The 19,057-nt window shown below is 43.8% G+C and overlaps 1 pseudogene; it reads right to left on the minus strand.

The window, feature by feature from the left end:
* Positions 1 to 9,043: 9,043 nt before the first annotated feature.
* On the minus strand, positions 9,044 to 9,717 carry LOC136487872 (uncharacterized; annotated as a pseudogene).
* Between the last annotated feature and the right edge of the window lie 9,340 nt (positions 9,718 to 19,057).

Consider the following 19,057-nt stretch of genomic DNA (forward strand, 5'->3'; position numbering starts at 1 on the left):
AACCGGTCGATATATATAGGCCGGGACCCTTTAGTCCTGGCTGGTAACACCAACCGGGACTAAAGATCCTTTAGTCCCGGCTGGTAAGCCGAACCGGGACTAAAGGTCCAACCCTTTAGTCCCGGCTCGGCTTACCAGCCGGGACTAAAGGATCTTTAGTCCCGGTTGGTGTTACCAGCCGGGACTAAAGGTATTTTTAGGCGGGCAACTCCGCCCACCGTTTAGTCCCGATTCCTGGCCTGGGCCGGGACTGAAGGCCTGAAATTTTTGCAGCCCGCCAAAGTGTTGTTTTTTCATTAAGGATTGTAGATCTTGATGAGCTGCTCAAATGAGACACTAAATGACCTCAGATGAAAAATCTCTGAATACCAAGTTTGATCATCTCAGCAAGATCTACAATTGTTACATAGCTCATTTTTCCATTTGAGAAAGTTTTATCAAACACTAGTCACAAATTCTTGAATCTCATATAGACTTTCTAAAACTATGTCACACACTTGTGAAATTTGAACTACATTTTGTTCAAACTTTCTCAAATGAAAAAATGGCCCTATATAAGGATTGTATATCTTGATGAGCTGAACAAACTTGGTATTCAAAACTTTTCAATTGGAGACAATCTAGGGTTCCGAAAACTAGTTTGTAGGCGTCGAAATTTAAAAATCACAAATTTGAACCATCCAAACTATCTCAAATGGAAAGTTGACCAAAACAACAATTGTAGATCTTGATGATTTTAACAAACTTGGTACTCAAAACTTTTCAATTTGAAGTCATTTAGAGTTCAGAATACTAGAGTCAAAGTGTTGTTTTTTCATCTGACCAAATTTGACTTGGTCAAACTTGCTCAAATGAGACACTAAATGACCTCAGATGAAAAATCTCTGAATACCAAGTTTGATCATCTCAGCAAGATCTACAATTGTTACATAGCTCATTTTCCCATTTAAGAAAGTTTTATCAAACACTAGTCACAAATTCTTGATTCTCATATAGACTTTCTAAAACTATGTCACACACTTGTGAAATTTGAACTACATTTTGTTCAAACTTTCTCAAATGAAAAATGGCCTATATAAGGATTGTATATCTTGATGAGCTGAACAAACTTGGTATTCAAAACTTTTCAATTGGAGACAATCTAGGATTTGCATCGTTGTATCATGCGGGCACAACAGTGAATTTTTTCTTGACGTATGACCCTTGGTTATGATCTTGTCGTAACCATGGAGTGTCTTCATCATTTAACATGATGCTTGGATCTTTCTTCACTATGAAGGGTGGAATTCGGACATTTCTTTCATAATCTTCTGACATGTCTGACTTGTCTTCAATTCCCACTATATTTATTTTCCAGAAAGAACTATGTGGCGCTTTGGCTCATTGATCATTGAGTTGATGTCTTCGTTTTTTCCTCTCTTTGATTTTGTAGACATGTCTTTCACATAGAACATCTGACTCACATCGGCAGCAAGGACGAATGGTTCATCTTTGTACCCAATATTGTTGAGGTCCACTGTTGTCATTCCATACTCTTTGTCGACTGTTACCCCTCCTCCGGTCAGCTTCACCCATTGGCACCAGAACAAAGGGACTTTAAAATTAGGTGCGTAGTCTAGTTCTCATATATCTTCTATGCGGCCATAATATGTTTGTATATTCCCATTTGGATCTGTGCCATCTATGCGAACACCACTATTTTGATTGGTGCTCCTTTTATCTTGGGCAACTGTGTAAAATATATTCCCATTTATCTCATACCCTTGGTACGTGAGGATATGCCATGATGGTTGCCTAGCCAACAAATACAGTTGCTCATCAATATTGTCATCGCCTTGACATTCTTTTCGCAACCGACCACTGAAACTTTCCATGTGCTGACGCCTAATCCAAGCTTCAGTCTTCCTTGGAAACTTGGATCGTAAGAACTCCTTATGTATCTCGATGTACGGATGCACCAATGATGAGTTCTGAAGAACTGTGTAGTGTGCTTTATTGAAATAATCGTCATTCCATGCCAATATATGTTTTCTTCCCTAAAGTTCCTTTACCACTGAGTCTCCCCTCGTGTCGTGATTCGGGAACGCCAATCGGGGCTAGGTCAGGAATAAAGTCAACACAGAACTCAATGACCTCCTCTGTTCCATAGCCCTGGGCGATGCTTCCTTAGGCTTAGAACGGACTTTCACATATTTCTTCAAGACTCCCATAAACCTCTCGAAGGGGAACATGTTATGTAAGAACATAGGTCCAAGAATACTAATCTCCTTCACCAAATGAACTAGGAGGTGTGTCATGATATTAAAGAAGGATGGAGGGAACACCAACTCAAAGCTGACAAGACATTGAACCACATCATTCTGTAGAGTAGCTAGTTCCTACTGGATTGATTGCCTTCTGAGAAATTGCATTGAGGAATGCACATAGCTTCACGGTGGCTAGACGTACATGTGGAGGTAGAATTCCTCTTAAAGCAACTGGAAGCAATTGCGTCATAAGCACGTGGCAGTCGTGGGACTTTAAGTTTAGGAATTTCTTCTCTGGCACATTTATTATACCCTTTATATTGGAGGAGAATCCCGATGGGACCTTGATGCTGCTTAGACATTCGAACATGCTGTCCCTCTCTTCTTTGCTAAGCGTGTAGCTAGCAGGACTTAAGTAATGACGTCCATCATCTGTCTTCTCTGGATGAAGGTTGTCTCGTTCTTTCATGCCCTGCAAGTCCTGGCGTGCTTCAAGTGAATCCTTTGGCTTCCCGTACACACCCATGAATCCTAACAGGTTCACACAAAGATTCTTTGTCAGGTGCATCATGTCGATTGCGTTGCGGACCTCTAGGACTTGGCAATAGGGTAGCTCCCAAAAGATGGACTTCTTCTTCCACATGGGTGCGTGTCCCTTAGCATCTTTGGGAACAGATTCGCTGCCTTGTCCCTTTCCAAATACTACTTTCACATCCTTGACCATTGCGAGTACATCTTCTCTGGTTCGGTTATGAGGCTTCTTCCGGTGGTCTGGCTTACCTTTAAAATGCTTACCTTTCTTTCTTACTTGGTGATTCAAAGGAAGGAATCGACGATGGCCAAGGTACACGACCTTTCGACATCTTTTCAAATATATACTGTCAAGGTCATCAAAACAATGTGTGCATGCATTATATCCTTTGTTTGTCTGACCTGAAAGATTACTTAAAGCAGGTCCAATCATTGATTGTTACGAACAACATTGCTCGTAGGTCAAAGTGTTCTTGTTTGTACTCATCCCAGACATGTACACCTAGGTTTGTTCCATAAAACTAGAAGTTCTTCAACTAATGGCTTCAGATAGACATCAATGTCGTTGCCAGGTTGCCTCGGACCTTAGGATGAGGATCGGCATCATAATGAACTTCCACTTCATGCATAACCATGGAGGAAGGTTGTAGATACATAGAGTAACTGGCCAAGTGCTATGACTAGTGCTCTACTCCCCAAAAGGATTCATACCATCTGTACTTAAGGTGAACCTTAAGTTTCTAGCCTCATTTGTAAACTCTGGAAATTCCCTGTCTATCGCTCTCCACTGGGACCCATTAGCTGGGTGTCTCAGCATATTGTCTACCTTATGGTCTTCTTTATGCCACCGCAACAACTTTGCATGGTCTTTATTTCTGAACAAATGTTTTAAGCGTGGTATTATAGGAGCATACCACATAACCTTGGTAGGGATTTTCTTTCTAGGACGTTGTTCACCCTCGACGTCACCAGGATCATCGCGTCTGATCTTATACCGCGCTGCTTTACATACCGGGCATTCATCCAAATTCTCGTATTCATTGCCATGGTAGAGGATGCAGTCATTAGGACATGCATGTATCTTCTGGATTTTTAATCCCAAAGGGCAGACAACCTTTTTTGCTTCGTACGTAGTGGTGGGCAATTCATTTGGCTTCGGAAGCATCTTCTTTATGATGTTCAATAAATTCCTAAATGCCTTGTCGGATATACCATTCTTTGCCTTCCACTGTAGCAATTCCAGTGTTGTACCCAGTTTTTTTTGCCCCTCTTCGGCCGTCGGGTATAGCAACTTCCTATGATCCTTAAGCATGCGCTCGAACTTAACTTTCTCTTTTTCACTTTCGCATTCTTGTTGTGCATCACGAATGGCATCGCCAAGAGCATCACCAAGATCATCTTCTGCCGCTACCTCTTCTTCAGTCTCTCCCCATTGTAGTATCATCAAAGGCAGCATACTGAGCAATAATGTCATCAATGTCTAAATCTTCTCCTTCACCTTCTTCCATCATGACCCCGCTTTCTCCATGCTTAGTCCAACATATATAGTTTGACATGAAACCTGACTTAAGCAAATGTGAATGAAGACTCATTGAGCTTGAATATTCCTTTAAATTCTTACATATGGCACATGGACAAGCACATGAAACCATCCCGCTTATTTGCCTCGGCCACACCTAAGAAATAGTGCACAGCCCTCAATAAAGTCTTGGGAGCGGCGATCGACATTATACATCCAATGGCGTGACATAATCTGCATTACACGACAAATTATGAAAACCTTAAACATAATTAAGTATTTTATTATACAACATAGATGACACACACACGGTTGATTAATTAACTAAGCCTAGCTACAACGTAAGCAATTCCAACTATCACTAAACAAACTAAAACTACAATGCACTTCAGTAACATAATTATTTCGTGATCGTACGCAACTAAAACAGACAAATCATTCTTCTGTTGAATATCAATAAGCTTCTCCTGCTGGCTCACTGCCTCATCATCAGCAGCCGCTACCTCAAGCGCACCCAAATTCTGCACAGTATGTAGCATAATCTTCCTCCCAGTACCAACCATCGCATCCATTGCCCTCCCACTGAAATTAAAGCCAAAAAATATTTAGTCAAAAATATTCAAGAAAAGCAGGTCAATTAGCCATAATTATAAAATGCGTAAGAAACTCACATCGTGATCCGGGCACTTGTAGAAAACATGACCCTTGTTGGGTCCCTGTCTCTTGACTCGGTACTCCATCACAATCTTCTGCTTACACTTGCCGCAGATAATGAGAGGGAGTTCTGGCCTCAGTCGTTTCGCAACCGAACGAGAGGCCGAGGATCCGGTACCAGTTGTCATCTACTTTCTATACTTATTTTTGCAAACTAGTGTAAATTTCATATTTTCTAAAATGATATATTTAAACAAAACTAGTACGGATTTCACATGTTTCAATAAATAACCATCCGTACTAGTTGACCTTGCTTACGTGATCATGTCGGCGAGTATTTCTCCACCAGACGGCAGCGTACTTGGCCAAGGAAGAGCTCCGATTCTACGAGAAAGGGAACACGGTCTTCCACGACCATTGCCGCTCTCCCTCATAGAATCAAAGCTCCTCCTTGACGTCCGTTATCGCTCGACAGAGAACATGTTGGCCGAGCTGAACACGGTCCGCAAGTTCAACTAGTACGGATTTTCTATAATTTTCTAACTATTTACTAAGTTTTTCATTTCATGGAAAATTTAATTCTAAAAAATAAAAAGCATGATTTCTAAGTAGTTCATTTCATGAAAAAAATAATTCTAAGTGACCTGCTCGATATCGGCGAGCTCGCGGGCGTTTAGGTTGCCGAGGATAGTAACATTTATAGATGACATTTTTAGGTCTGAAGTTATCAAATATCCATCAAATTATAGCTCAAAAACATGTTTCAATAAATAACCATCCGTACTAGTTGACCTTGCTTACGTGATCATCTCGGCGAGCATTTCTCCACCGGACGGCACCGTACTTGGCCAAGGAAGAGCTCCGATTCTACGAGAAAGGGAACACGGTCTTCCACGACCGTTGCCGCTCTCCCTCGTAGAATCAAAGCTCCTCCTTGACGTCCGTTACCGCTCGGCAGAGAACATGCTCGTCGAGCTGAACACGGTCCGCAAGTTCAACTAGTACGGATTTTCTACAATTTTCTAACTATTTTCTAAGTTTTTCATTTCATGGAAAATTTAATTCTAAAAAATAAAAGGCATAATTTCTAAGTAGTTCATTTCATGGAAAAAATAATTCTAAGTGACCTGCTCGATATCGACGAGCTCGCGGGCGTTTAGGTTGCCGAGGATAGTAACATTTGTAGATGACATTTGTAGGTCTGAAGTTATCAAATATCCATCAAATTATAGCTCAAAAACATGTTTCAATAAATAACCATCCGTACTAGTTGACCTTGCTTACGTGATCATCTCGGCGAGCATTTCTCCACCGGACGGCACCGTACTTGGCCAAGGAAGAGCTCCGATTCTACGAGAAAGGGAACACAGTCTTCCACGACCATTGCTGCTCTCCCTCATAGAATCAAAGCTCCTCCTTGACGTCCGTTACCGCTCAGCAGAGAACATGCTCGCCGAGATGAACACGATCCGCAAGTTCAACTAGTACGGATTTTCTACAATTTTCTAACAATTTTTAAAGTTTTTCATTTCATGGAAAAATTAATTCTAAGATCACTTAAGCCACCGGGGACGAGGATGGCGCGTGCTCCAGCGAGGACGAGCGAGGCGTGATTTTGATGAACTAATTTAACTTTTGTTTATCCAAACATATATGCAAATCATCATGTGATTTTGAGCTAAAAATGACATATAAAATCATAATAAAGTCCAACATATAAAGTTACACATGCATCTACATCGCAAAATGAGATAAGCTAGTGATAAAACATAAGAGGATTAAGTTTGTTACCTCCAAAATCGAAGAGCAACACCAATGGAGGGGGAGAGAGCAAGAACAACAGTAAGCTGAAGAACAGAGGCAGTGAGTTTGAATGGAATGGCTCGGGCTCGGGGAGGAAGAAACGAGCTGGATTATATGCCGGGATAATTAGTCCCGGTTAGGGGGCCAAACCGGGACTAAAGATTAATCTTTATTCCCGGAGTATTACCCAAATCAGGACTAAAAGCTTTAGTCCCGGCTGGTATTACCAACCGGGACTAAAGGTAAACCACCTTTAGTCCCGGTTGGTAATACTAGCCGGGACTAAAGATCCCTGTCCCGCGGACGACCGTTGGGCAGGGACCTTTAGTCCCGGTTGGGGAGTAAAAAATACCGAGGCTAATGTCAAATTGGGACATCGTTATAAAGTCTGTTCTCTAGTAGTGATAGGTCTTTTAGGTCTTCTCCTAGCTAGCTATCAAGTGTCACTCCCACGGTCCATTTCGCTGCCCCTTCTTTATTAGTAGCTGCTATCACTCAGACTAAGGTTTTCAGAGCCGATCAATGAAATGAAATCCAGGTGAGGGACACTCTCCCCTCCCGTCGACTTAGCAAAAAAAAAAGTAGCTGCTATTAAACAGCATATGGATCAGACAAGACGTACATACCGTCTCCTCCTCAAAACGACGAAGCATGGAAAGGGCCAGAAAGAGAAATGACTCAGCATACCATACAAGTTGCCAAATAATAATGCAAGAAAAGAATCTCCAAGGTTCCTTGATTGTTGAGGCCTTGCGTTAGGATCCAAAGCACACGCTGTTGCCTGAGAACGATGGAATTGTACCGCTGTGGGTGGCAGCAAATTAGGTAGGTCACGGATGCATAGTTCATGCATGGGCTCCAGAGAAGATTAGATGCATATTATGAGATATAACAATCAACCAAAGGGAGGTGAAAGAGAGTGTTAAAGAAGACGTACATGGGCTGATGTCCCTTTACTTCCTCTGATAGAAAATATATGTTCATTTAGATTTGTCCTTGTTGCTATTTTTTTTAGATCTGATTATCAATATCTATAAATAAAGCGGACTAATAACATGACATACAATACCTACGTACTCAGTAAAACAGATGTACAATACAGGCATGGCACATATTTTAGATAAAGAATGTTTTTATTCTGGCCTCTGCGTAAGCTGTGCACTTAGCTTAACCATCCATTATTAGAATTTACAACCACCAACTGCCAGAAAAGATGATAACAAATGGCAAACAACTCTTTAAACAAAAAACAAAGTGGATGACATTGAGAACATAGCCTATTATGTCAGCATCCACCCATGGCAGGCGAAGATTTACATGACTGTTATTTCCAAAGTGTATATATACTGATATCATTTTTATATCAAGTTGATAAACAAAATCAGCCGAGCACATGCGTACAATATATATTATATATTGGTGCCATCGATTAATCAGCTATCCATTAATATATGTATCTTCCTTTAAACCAGCACTATCTATCACTGTACGAAAATGACGGAAATGTTCTGCAGTGGCCGTTGATTAGACTGCCTCAGCATACTATGTGGCCCAATGAATAGTACATTGGAACGACAATTAATTAAAGAACCTATAGTTATTGATTAATGAAATGAGGTGCCCTTGTGTCACGTGACTCCTGTTATGTGGCTGCTAGGATTGAGAGGAGAGAGTCGAGGGGAGCGACGGCGGCTGACGTGATACAGTACACGTGGCGCTACAGTACCACGGGTACTGTTCACGGGCGGCGGCTAGGGCTGCAAGGGCGCTGGGGGAGGCCGGCCGCGGGGCTTCGCCCACGGCCGGCAAGAGAGAAGGGATTTCCTTCTAATCTTTTGCTTGATTCTAGATTGATACATCTCCTCTCATTATATAGAGAGGTCTGACTTGGCCCCTAAGCAAGTGACTAATTAACCCTAATGGGCTAAGGCCCAATAGGCCCTTGACTCCTCTAACACTACACCCCACTTGGACATGCAGCTCGTCCTCGAGCTGCAATCTAACGATGACACTAAAGATGCCTCCACTAGACACAAACCTAACACCTAAAAATAAGCCTTTTACATCTCGGCTTATTTTATTGACCTGAATAAGACTACGACTCTTTATTTTTGACTCCTGAAGATACGGCGGGCACCCTCCGCTTGCTGGACCAGCACGTGTGTAGCCACCTAGATTCTATGGAGACCATCGGAACGAGAGGGGTGCACGGGTATGGCCACCTAGAATTGGTGGCAACAGCAACCAACGGAGACGTGCTCGTGGCGGACGGTGGCAGAATGCAATGGCGCTAGGCAGTGCGTCCCCGCCGGTGACAAGGAGGGAAGCTGCTCCCATATCGCCGGTGCCGCAGAATTGGAGTTCGCCGCCCACGGAAAAAACACCATGCTAGCGCCTGAAGACAACAGCAGGTTGGCGCGGTTGCTGGTGGCCGTCCGACCAGGCGAGGTCGACCGACCATGCTAGGTCGCGCTCCCCTATGCTGAGGTCGACCGCCGCCAAGGTCGCCTCGTGCATAGGTGAGCGCATCTTCTGCAGCCGCCGGCGCGCTAGGAGGCCACGCACCGCAGCCTGCAGCCGCACCGCCGCAAACACCTTGCAGGCACTTGCCCACGCAATCGCCTTCCTCTCCGTGAGCTGCAAGGCTACTGCTGTAGGGACGACTGGACGCCGCCGCTTGAAGATGGGGTGTTGTCGTCCCTGCCAGCGCGCTAGGAGGCAATGCGCCACCGCCTGCAGCTGCGCCGCCGATGCCTGGATGCCATCCACGCCCCCGTAAAAGATGCCATCGCTCTCCTGCTGTGGCGGCACGGGGCTGGGGGTGGTGAACGACGGGATCAGTGAAGGAGAGGTGGAAAGCAGCGCAGGACTGCTGCTCGGCACCGACGCCGGTTGTGCTTCAATGTTATGGACGAGGGTCGCGAGGGCGTCCATCTGGCGCTGCAGGTGGTCGAAGGTCGCCATCCACTCACTGAAGGCACATGTAGAAGGTGCAGGCTGCTGCACAGGCAAGGGCACCACAGTGGCTGTGGCGGTGGTGAACACGGGCGGAGCTGCGGAGGACAGGGCTGGCGGTGCTGCGGAGAACAGGGCCAGCGTAGCCCAAGGATGTGTGCCGAGCGGCGTGGAGATGGCATGGCGGCGTAGGATCCGGCCGGCGGCGCTGCGGAGAACAGGGCTGGCGTAGCCCAGGGATGTGCGTCGAGCGGTGTGGAGAAGGGCACGGCGGCGTAGGATCCGGCCGGCGGCGCTGCGGAGAACAGGGCTGGCGCAGCCTAGGGATGTGCGCCGAGCGGTGTGGAGAAGGGCACGGCGGCGTAGGATCCGGCCATGGTCTCTGATACCAGATGTTATGTGGCTGCTAGGATTGAGAGGAGAGAGTCGAGGGGAGCGACGGCGGCTGACGTGCTATAGTACACGTGGTGCTACAGTAGCGTGGGTACTGTTTATGGGGCGGCGGCTAGGGCTGCAAGGGCGCTGGGGGAGGCCGGCCGCGGGGCTTCGCCCACGGCCGGCAAGAGAGAAGGGATTTCCTTCTAATCGATCTCTTGCTTGATTCTAGATTGATACATCTCCTCTCGTTATATAGAGAGGTCTGACTTGGCCCCTAAGCAAGCGACTAATTAACCCTAATGGGCTAAGGCCCAATAGGCCCTTGACTCCTCTAACAACTCCACGTGGCTAACAAAAAGGGGAAAGATAGTCCAGTAATTCTCATTGAAATTTAAAACATCGTCTGACCTTTAATCTCTTTTTTTATGTAAAGCTGAATCACTACTACAGATTTGTTATTACTGACGCTTTGTGAGCCCCCATCATAGCCCTGATGGTTTTGAGGAGCGATGGTGAAAGGTTGACAGTGGAAATAATGATTTTCACCATCGGTTTGCAAACTGTCGGTGAAAATGATTTTCACCGTCGGTTTGTGCCTTGAATGGTGGGATAAAATAATTTCAAAAATCCGCATAAAAAACAAATGATAGGAAAAAATATACTCAAACTATGAACAATGTATAAACTAATTTTCTTGAAATATGTTGAATTTTTTATGAGAAGTTTATACACCTATAAAATGACACCATGCCAATTTTCATAATTATCGGATGCAGTCCTTTTATATTAACCGTTTTTCTAACAAATATGTTGAACCTTCTTGAATTTCTAGAGGCCAGACCATAAGTCCGATGGGACTGAAATTTATAATGACCGCCCCTTACATGCTACTAGTTCAAGAAAAATATCATAAAAATAGAAGAAATATAAAAAATTTGTGTGTAAACGGGCGGTGAAAATGAGATTATCCCCTGCGGTTCGTGTTACAAACGGGCGGCCACGAACCGTCGATCAAAATCATTTCACCGCCAGCTCACTGTGGAGAAAATGCGCCCTAAGTGTTTTGGCGCTCGTCCCGCCATCACACATAGCTAGGCCAATAAGCGAGATGATGGACAAAGAGAGTCGAGCACATGAATGGATAAAGATGGAGAGACCTGTTTCCTTCAATCATTGTGCTCAATCATTGGGTTATATATACATCTTCTCTAGGTGAATAAAATGTAACTGTGTGAATAAGGTGTCTGTAGATATTTTATGTAGTTGTAGCATGTTCATTTGAATTTCGGTTGATGTAGAATTCTGCCATCAACATAGGGCGCTTTTCCAAGATTATCTGCTTTTCAGGGAAGGTTGGGCTTCCCATTCTGGGGCCCGCAACAACCATTGGCGCAAGCTCTGGAAATGCAAATAAGTTCCACCAAAAGTGAGGGTGTTCTGGTGGCGAGTGTCCCATGATTTTATACCATGTCGAGCAAACCTTCACCGAAGACATATTGAGCCGGTGGGAACCTGCGGCCTCTGTGGCAAAGAAGATGCGTCTACTTATTGAGCCGGTGGGAACCTGCGGTCTCTTTTTGGGACACACTTAAGTCCTTAACAGGTATCAAACTCCCCCAGCTGCACCTAGCGAAATGGACAAGTGATCTGCTGGATCAGTCCCACTGTCCGGAAGATGCTCGGGGTGTTATATTATGTGGCATGTGGTCTTTGTGGAGCAGCAGAAATAATCGCCGGCATGGGAAGGCACTGATCGACATAGGAGTGGCGATAGACTGGGCTTTGGAAGCCTGCCTTCACCTCTCCGCTGTCGACCAAATCAAAAGAGAGTGGCAATAACAATGCCTCGGCAGTAAGATGGAAACCTCCGGATCAAGGGGCTCTGAAGATCAATACTGATGGTGCCTTTGATAGTGATTCATGTACAGGTGCTACAGGGGCTGTTCTCCGCTGCAGCAATGGTAGCTGCCTTGCTGCATCCGCTCGCTGGCTGGCTCCATTGGCTCGGCTCTGCTTGCAGAAGCGGAGGCATTGCGTGATGGCCTACGCCTAATACCAGCAGGTTCCTAAGAGCACTTTATTTTGGAGACTGATGCCCATGATCTGGTTTTGTTATGGCAAGCGAGAGCAAAGCAACATTCTGAAGTTGCGACTATCCTGGATGACATTGAGACGATAGCGACGGCCTTCACATCTTTCAGAGTAATACACAAAAGGAGATCGTTGAATTTCCGCATCTTTGTGCCCAGCATGCCTCAGCTACATTTGAGAGTTCTTGGCTTTCTCCCCCTAGCTTCTTGCAGAGACGTCTGCAATCTGATGGTAATGAATCCTTTTGAGTAATGAAGCTTTCATTCTTTTCTTTTTTTTTTTTTTTTGCCAAAACATAAGTTTCATCGACAAAATAACTTCTGCTAGTGAGTAAGGGTAAATGGAGTGAGTCTACTACTGTATTTAGCCAACGAGTTCGATTGGCAGTTAATTTGATCATTAATTTACCAAGAGACATAAGTGCAGTAAGTCTACCCAAAGATGACTGTCGCTAAAAGCGTGCCATGGTCTAGTAGAGAAAATCCAATGGACTGCAATTCAAAAATTTAAGTTCCTCTTGCCAAAAACAAACCGGCCTATAGATAGTGCCGGTAGGACAAAAACAAAATTTAAGCGCGCCTCGATGGCTCGATCACTTGATGACTAATAAGCATGCCATAGAGATAAGGCCGTGGTCAGTGTCCGTGGGTGCACTAGAGAAGTAATTAAGCTTGCATTATGTCTCGAGACTGCATGCTGAAATCAAACAAAACGCTTCCATGTTCGTCACTACATGCCAAAAGCTGAAAATAGGTGATTTAGGTATTCTCCTAGCTAGCTAGCTAGTGTCACTCCCACGGTCTATTTCGCTGCCCCTTCTTTATTAGTAGCTGCTGTCAATCAGACTAAGGTTTTCAGAGCCGATCAATGAAATGAAATCCAGGTGAGGGACTCTCTCCCCTCCCGTCGACTTAGCAAAAAAAAAGTAGCTGCTATTAAACAGCATATGGATCAGACAAGACGTACATACCGTCTCCTCCTCAAAGCGACGAAGCATGGAAAGGGCCAGAAAGGAGAGATGACTCAGCATATATCATGCAAGTTGCCAAGTAATAATGCAAGAAAATTAAAGAATCTCCAAGGTTCCTTGATTGTTGAGGCTTTGCGTTAGGATCCAAAACACACGCTGTTGCCTGAGAACGATGGAATTGTACCGCTGTGGGTGGCAGCAAATTAGGTAGGTCACGGATGCATAGTTCATGCATGGGCTCCAGAGAAGATTAGATGCATATTATGAGGTATAACAATCAACCAAAGGGAGGTGAAAGAGAGTGTTAAAGAAGACGTACATGGGCTGATATGATGTCCCTTTACTTCCTCTGATAGAAAATATATGTTCATTTAGATTTGTCCTTGTTGCTATTTTTTTGAGATCTGATTATCAATATCTATAAATAAAGCGGACTAACATGACATACAATACCTACGTACTCAGTAAAACAGATGTACAATACAGGCATGGCACATATTTTAGATAAAGAATGTTTTTATTCTGGCCTCTGCGTAAGCTGTGCACTTAGCTTAACCATCCATTATTAGAATTTACAACCACCAACTGCCAGCAAAGATGATAACAAATAGCAAACAACTCTTTAAACAAAAAAACAAAGTGGATGGCATTGAGAACATAGCCTATTATGTCAGCATCCACCCATGGCAGGCGAAGATTTACATGGCTGTTATTTCCAAAGTGTATATACTGATATCATTTTTATATCAAGTTGATAAACAAAATCAGCCGAGCACATGCGTACAATATATATTATATATTGGTGCCATCGATTAATCAGCTATCCATTAATATATGTATCTTCTTTTAAACCAGCACTATCTATCACTGTATGAAAATGACGGAAATGTTCTGCAGTGGCCGTTGATTAGACTGCCTCAGCATACTATGTGGCCCAATGAATAGTACATTGGAACGACAATTAATTAAAGAACCTATAGTGATTGATTAATGAAATGAGGTGCCCTTCTGTCACGTGACTCAACGTGGCTAACAAAAAGGGGAAAGATAGTCCAGTAATTCTCATTGAAATTTAAAACATCGTCTGACCTTAAATCTCTTTTTTTATGTAAAGCTGAATCACTACTACACATTTGTCATTACTGACGCTTTGTGAGCCCCCATCATAGCCCTGACGGTTTTGAGGAGCGATGGTGAAAGGTTGACAGTGGAAATAATGATTTTCACCATCGGTTTGCAAACTGTCGGTGAAAATGATTTTCACCGCCTTTTGTGCCTTGAATGGTGGGTGAAAATAATTTCAAAAATCCGCATAAAAAACAAATGATAGGAAAAAATATACTCAAACTATGAACAATGTATAAACTAATTTTCTTGAAATATGTTGAATTTTTTATGAGCAGTTTATACACCTATAAAATGACTCCTTGCCAATTTTCGTAATTATCGGATGCAGTCCTTTTATATTAACCTTTTTTCTTACAAATATGTTGAACCTTCTTGAATTTCTAGAGGCCAGACCATAAGTCCGATGGGACTGAAATTTATAATGACCGCCCCTTACATGCTACTAGTTCAAGAAAAATATCATAAAAATAGAAGAAATATAAAAAATTGGTGTGTAAACCGGCGGTGAAAATGAGATTATCCCCTGCGGTTCGTGTTACAAACGGGCGGCCACGAACCGTCGATCAAAATCATTTCACCACCAGCTCACTGTGGAGAAAATGCGCCCTAAGTGTTTTGGCGCTCGTCCCGCCATCACACATAGCTAGGCCAATAAGCGAGATGATGGAGAAAGAGAGTCGAGCAAATGAATGGATAAAGATGGAGAGACCTGTTTCCTTCAATCATTGTGCTCAATCATTGGGTTATATATACATCTTCTCTAGGTGAATAAAATGTAACTGTGTGAATAAGGTATCTGTAGATATTTTATGTAGTTGTAGCATGTTCATTTGAATTTCGGTTGATGTAGAATTCTGCCATCAACACTAGTAGAGAACAGACCTTTGATCCTCGGCCAAAATGGGCTCTAGTCCCGGAATTTTTTGCGCCCAGGACTAGAGATACCTTTAGTCCCGGTTGGTGGCTCCAACCGGGACTAAAGGTCCCTGCCCAACGGCTACTGCGCCAGACAGAGGTGGCAGGGACCTTTAGTCCCGGTTGGAGCCACCAACAGGGACTAAAGGTATACTTTTACTCCCGGTTGGTGGCTCCAACCGGGAGTAAAGGTCTACTCCCGGGCCGTGGCTGCGTCCGGGGTTGGAAAGTTACCTTTAGTCCCGGTTGGATCCATCAACCGGGACTAAATGTTCTCCCTTTATAAATCGGCCGCCTCCTCCTTCCTCCCCGAGCCCGAGCTCAGCACATTTTGAAGCTCACTGCAGTAGTGTTCTTGCTTCCTCCCTCCCTCCATTGTTCCTCCATCCATTCTTCGATTCCTCCGTCGATTTCTTCGATTCCTCCGTCGATTCTTCAGTTGTAAAGGTTACCAATCTCATACTCTCATTTTTTACCATTTTCTTATGCCATTTTGTTCACTATATATATTTATGGTTCTTTATTGTGGTTTTTTTCATTTGTAAGCAATTTGAGCTCAAAATCACTTCAAGCTTGCATATTTACATGAAAGAAGGTTAAAGTATATATAAATATAAAGTTAGAAAATAGTTAGAAAATTATAGCAAATCCTTACTAGTTGAACTTGCGGACCGTGTTCAGGTCGGCGAGGATGTTCTCTGCCGAGCGGTAACGGACGTCAAGGAGGAGCTTTGATTCTACGAGGGAGAGCGACAACGGTCGTGGAAGACCGTGTTCCCTTCCTCGTAGAATCGGAGCTCTTCCTTGACCAAGTACGGTGCCGTCCGGTGGAGAAATGCTCGCCGAGCTGATCACGTAAGCAAGGTCAACTAGTACGGATGGTTATTTATTCACATGTCCCGATATCGTCGCAGTAGTCTGTCAATCACCGTACCTAAACGTAGTATATATAAATAAAAACTTAGAAAATAGTTAGAAAATTATAGAAAATCCGTACTAGTTGAACTTGCGGACCGTGTTCAGCTCGGCAAGCATGTTCTCTGTCGAGCGGTAACGGACATCAAGGAGGAGCTTTGATTCTACGAGGGAGAGCGACAACGGTCGTGGGAGACCGTGTTCCCTTCCTCGTAGAATCGGAGCTCTTCCTTGACCAAGTATGGTGCCGTCCGGTGGAGAAATGCTCACCGAGATGATCACGTAAGCAAGTTCAACTAGTACGGATGGTTATTTATTCACATGTCCCGATATCGTCGCAGTAGTCTGTCAATCACCGTACTTTTTATTTTAACTTTTTATGAAATAAAAAACTTAGAAAATAGTTAGAAAATTATAGAAAATCCGTACTAGTTGAACTAGTGGACCGTGTTCATTTCAGGCGAGCATGTTCTCTGCCGAGCGGTAACGGACGTCAAGGAGGAGCTAGATAATTTTATAGTTTGTTAATTTTATTTGTTTATAAAAGGAGAAATTTATAGTGTATTGAAAAATGAGTATAGAGAGTAGATGGCAACTGCTTCCGGGTCCTCGGCCTCTCATGGGTTTCCAAAGCGACTTAGGTCGGGCCTTCCTCTCATTCCATGCGGCAAGTGTCGTGATGAGACGAAGATTGTGATGGAGTACCGAGTGAAGAAGGAGGGTCCCAACAAGGATCGTATCTTCTACAAGTGTCCAGGATCGCAATGTGAGTTATTTTATCGTATTTAATGATTATGGTTAGTTTATACCTATTTTCATGATGGTTGTGATTAAAGTTCTAATTTTTTGTTTTAATTTCAGTGGGATGGCAGTGGACGATGTTCAGGCTTCTACTGGGAGGAAGAGTATGTTGAACTCGTACAAAAATATCTTGCACAACAGGCAGATACGGCGGCTAATGAGGCAGTGATCCAGCCGAAGAAGCCCAAAGATGTTGCACAATCGGGGGATCTGTCTGTTTTAGTTGAGATTGGTCGCGAAATCCTTGTGCTCCTGAAATGTATTTTAGCTTTAGTTCTTTTAGTGGTAGTTGGGATTGTCTACATTGTAGCGATGCTTTCATAAATTTGTATCTTTTGTGGTGGCACGCATGTTGTATAAATAATTAATTATGATCTAGGTTTTAATATGATATTTATGTCATGTAATGCAGATGAGCCGTCATTGGATGTATAATGCTGATCGCCGCTCCCAAGAGTTCATTGACGGCGTGCATTCTTTGTTACGTGCGGCCGAGGCAAACAAACGCGACGGTTTCATGTGCTGCCCATGTGCCATATGTAAGAATACGGTGGAATATCCTTGCTCAAGGACTCTTCATTCACACTTGTTCAAGTCGGGTTTCATGCCAAACTATATTTGTTGGACAAAGCACGGAGAAACCGGTGTTGTAATGGAAGAAGGTGAAGAAGAACAATGGGACGACAATGATATTATTCCTGATGGTGCGTGCTTCAATGATACTGCAATGGGAGAAGCTGAAGAAGAGGTAGCCGCAGAAGATGAGCCGGCTGATGATCTTTGTCAGGTCATTCATGATGCACAAAGAGAATGTGAAAGTGAAAAGGAGAAGATCAAGTTCGAGCGGATGCTAGAAGATCACAAGAAATTGTTGTACCCAACTTGTGATGCAGGGCAGAAAAAGTTGGGAACCACACTAGAATTGCTGCAATGGAAGGCAAAGAATGGTGTATCTGACAAGGGATTTGGAGAGTTACTAAAAATCCAAAAAAAGATGCTTCCGAAGTACAATGAATTGCCCGCCACTACCTACGAAGCAAAACAAGTTGTCTGTCCTATGGGGCTAGAAATAGAGAAGATACATGCATGTCCTAATGACTGCATCCTATACCTTGGCAAAGAGTACGAGAAATTGGATGCATGCCCGGTATGCCATGCGTCGCGGTATAAGATCAGGCGAGATGACCCTGGTGATGTTGAGGGCGAACTGTCCGCGTAAGAAAATCCCTGCCAAGGTTATGTGGTATGCTCCTATAATACCACGCTTGAAACGTCTGTTCAGAAACAAAGAACATGCAAAATTGTTACGATGGCACAAAGAAGACCGTAAGGTAGACAATATGTTGAGACACCCTGCTGATGGGTCCCAGTGGAGAGCAATCGACAGAGAATTCCCGGAGTTTGCAAATGACGCAAGAAACTTAAGGTTTGCTTTAAGTACAGATGGTATCAATCCTTTTGGAGAGCAGAACAGTAGTCATAGCACTTGGCCTGTTACTCTAAGTATCTACAACATTCCTCCTTGGTTATGCATGAAGCGGAAGTTCATTATGATGCCTGTGCTCATCCAAGGCCCGAAGCAACCTGGCAATGACATCGATGTGTACCTGAGACCACTTATTGACGAACTTCTCATTTTGTGGAATAAAGAAGGTGTACGTGTGTGGGATGAGTACAAACAGGAACACTTTGATCTGCGAGCATTGTTGTTCGTAACAATCAATGATTGGCCTGCTCTAAGTAATCTTTCAGGACAGTCAAACAAGGGATATAATGCATGCACACACTGCTTCGGTGATATTAGAGGTGTATTCTTGAAAAAATGTCGAAAGGTCGTGTACCTTGGCCATCGTCGATTTCTTCCTGCAAATCACCCCGTAAGAAAGAAAGGCAAGCATTTTAAAGGGAAGGCAGACCACCTGACCAAGCCTCGCAACCGAACCGGTGAGGATGTACTCGATATGGTCAATGATGTGAAAGTCGTCTTTGGAAAAGGACATGGAAGCCAACCTATTCCGAAAGACGCTAACGGTCACGCACCCATGTGGAAGAAAAAGTCCATATTTTGGGACCTACCCTATTGGCAAGTCCTGGAGGTCCATAGCTCGATCGACGTGATGCACCTGACGAAGAATCTTTGTGTGAACCTGC

Source organism: Miscanthus floridulus, chromosome 10 (genome assembly GCF_019320115.1).
Source record: "Miscanthus floridulus cultivar M001 chromosome 10, ASM1932011v1, whole genome shotgun sequence".
In the NCBI taxonomy this organism is placed as follows: domain Eukaryota; kingdom Viridiplantae; phylum Streptophyta; class Magnoliopsida; order Poales; family Poaceae; genus Miscanthus; species Miscanthus floridulus.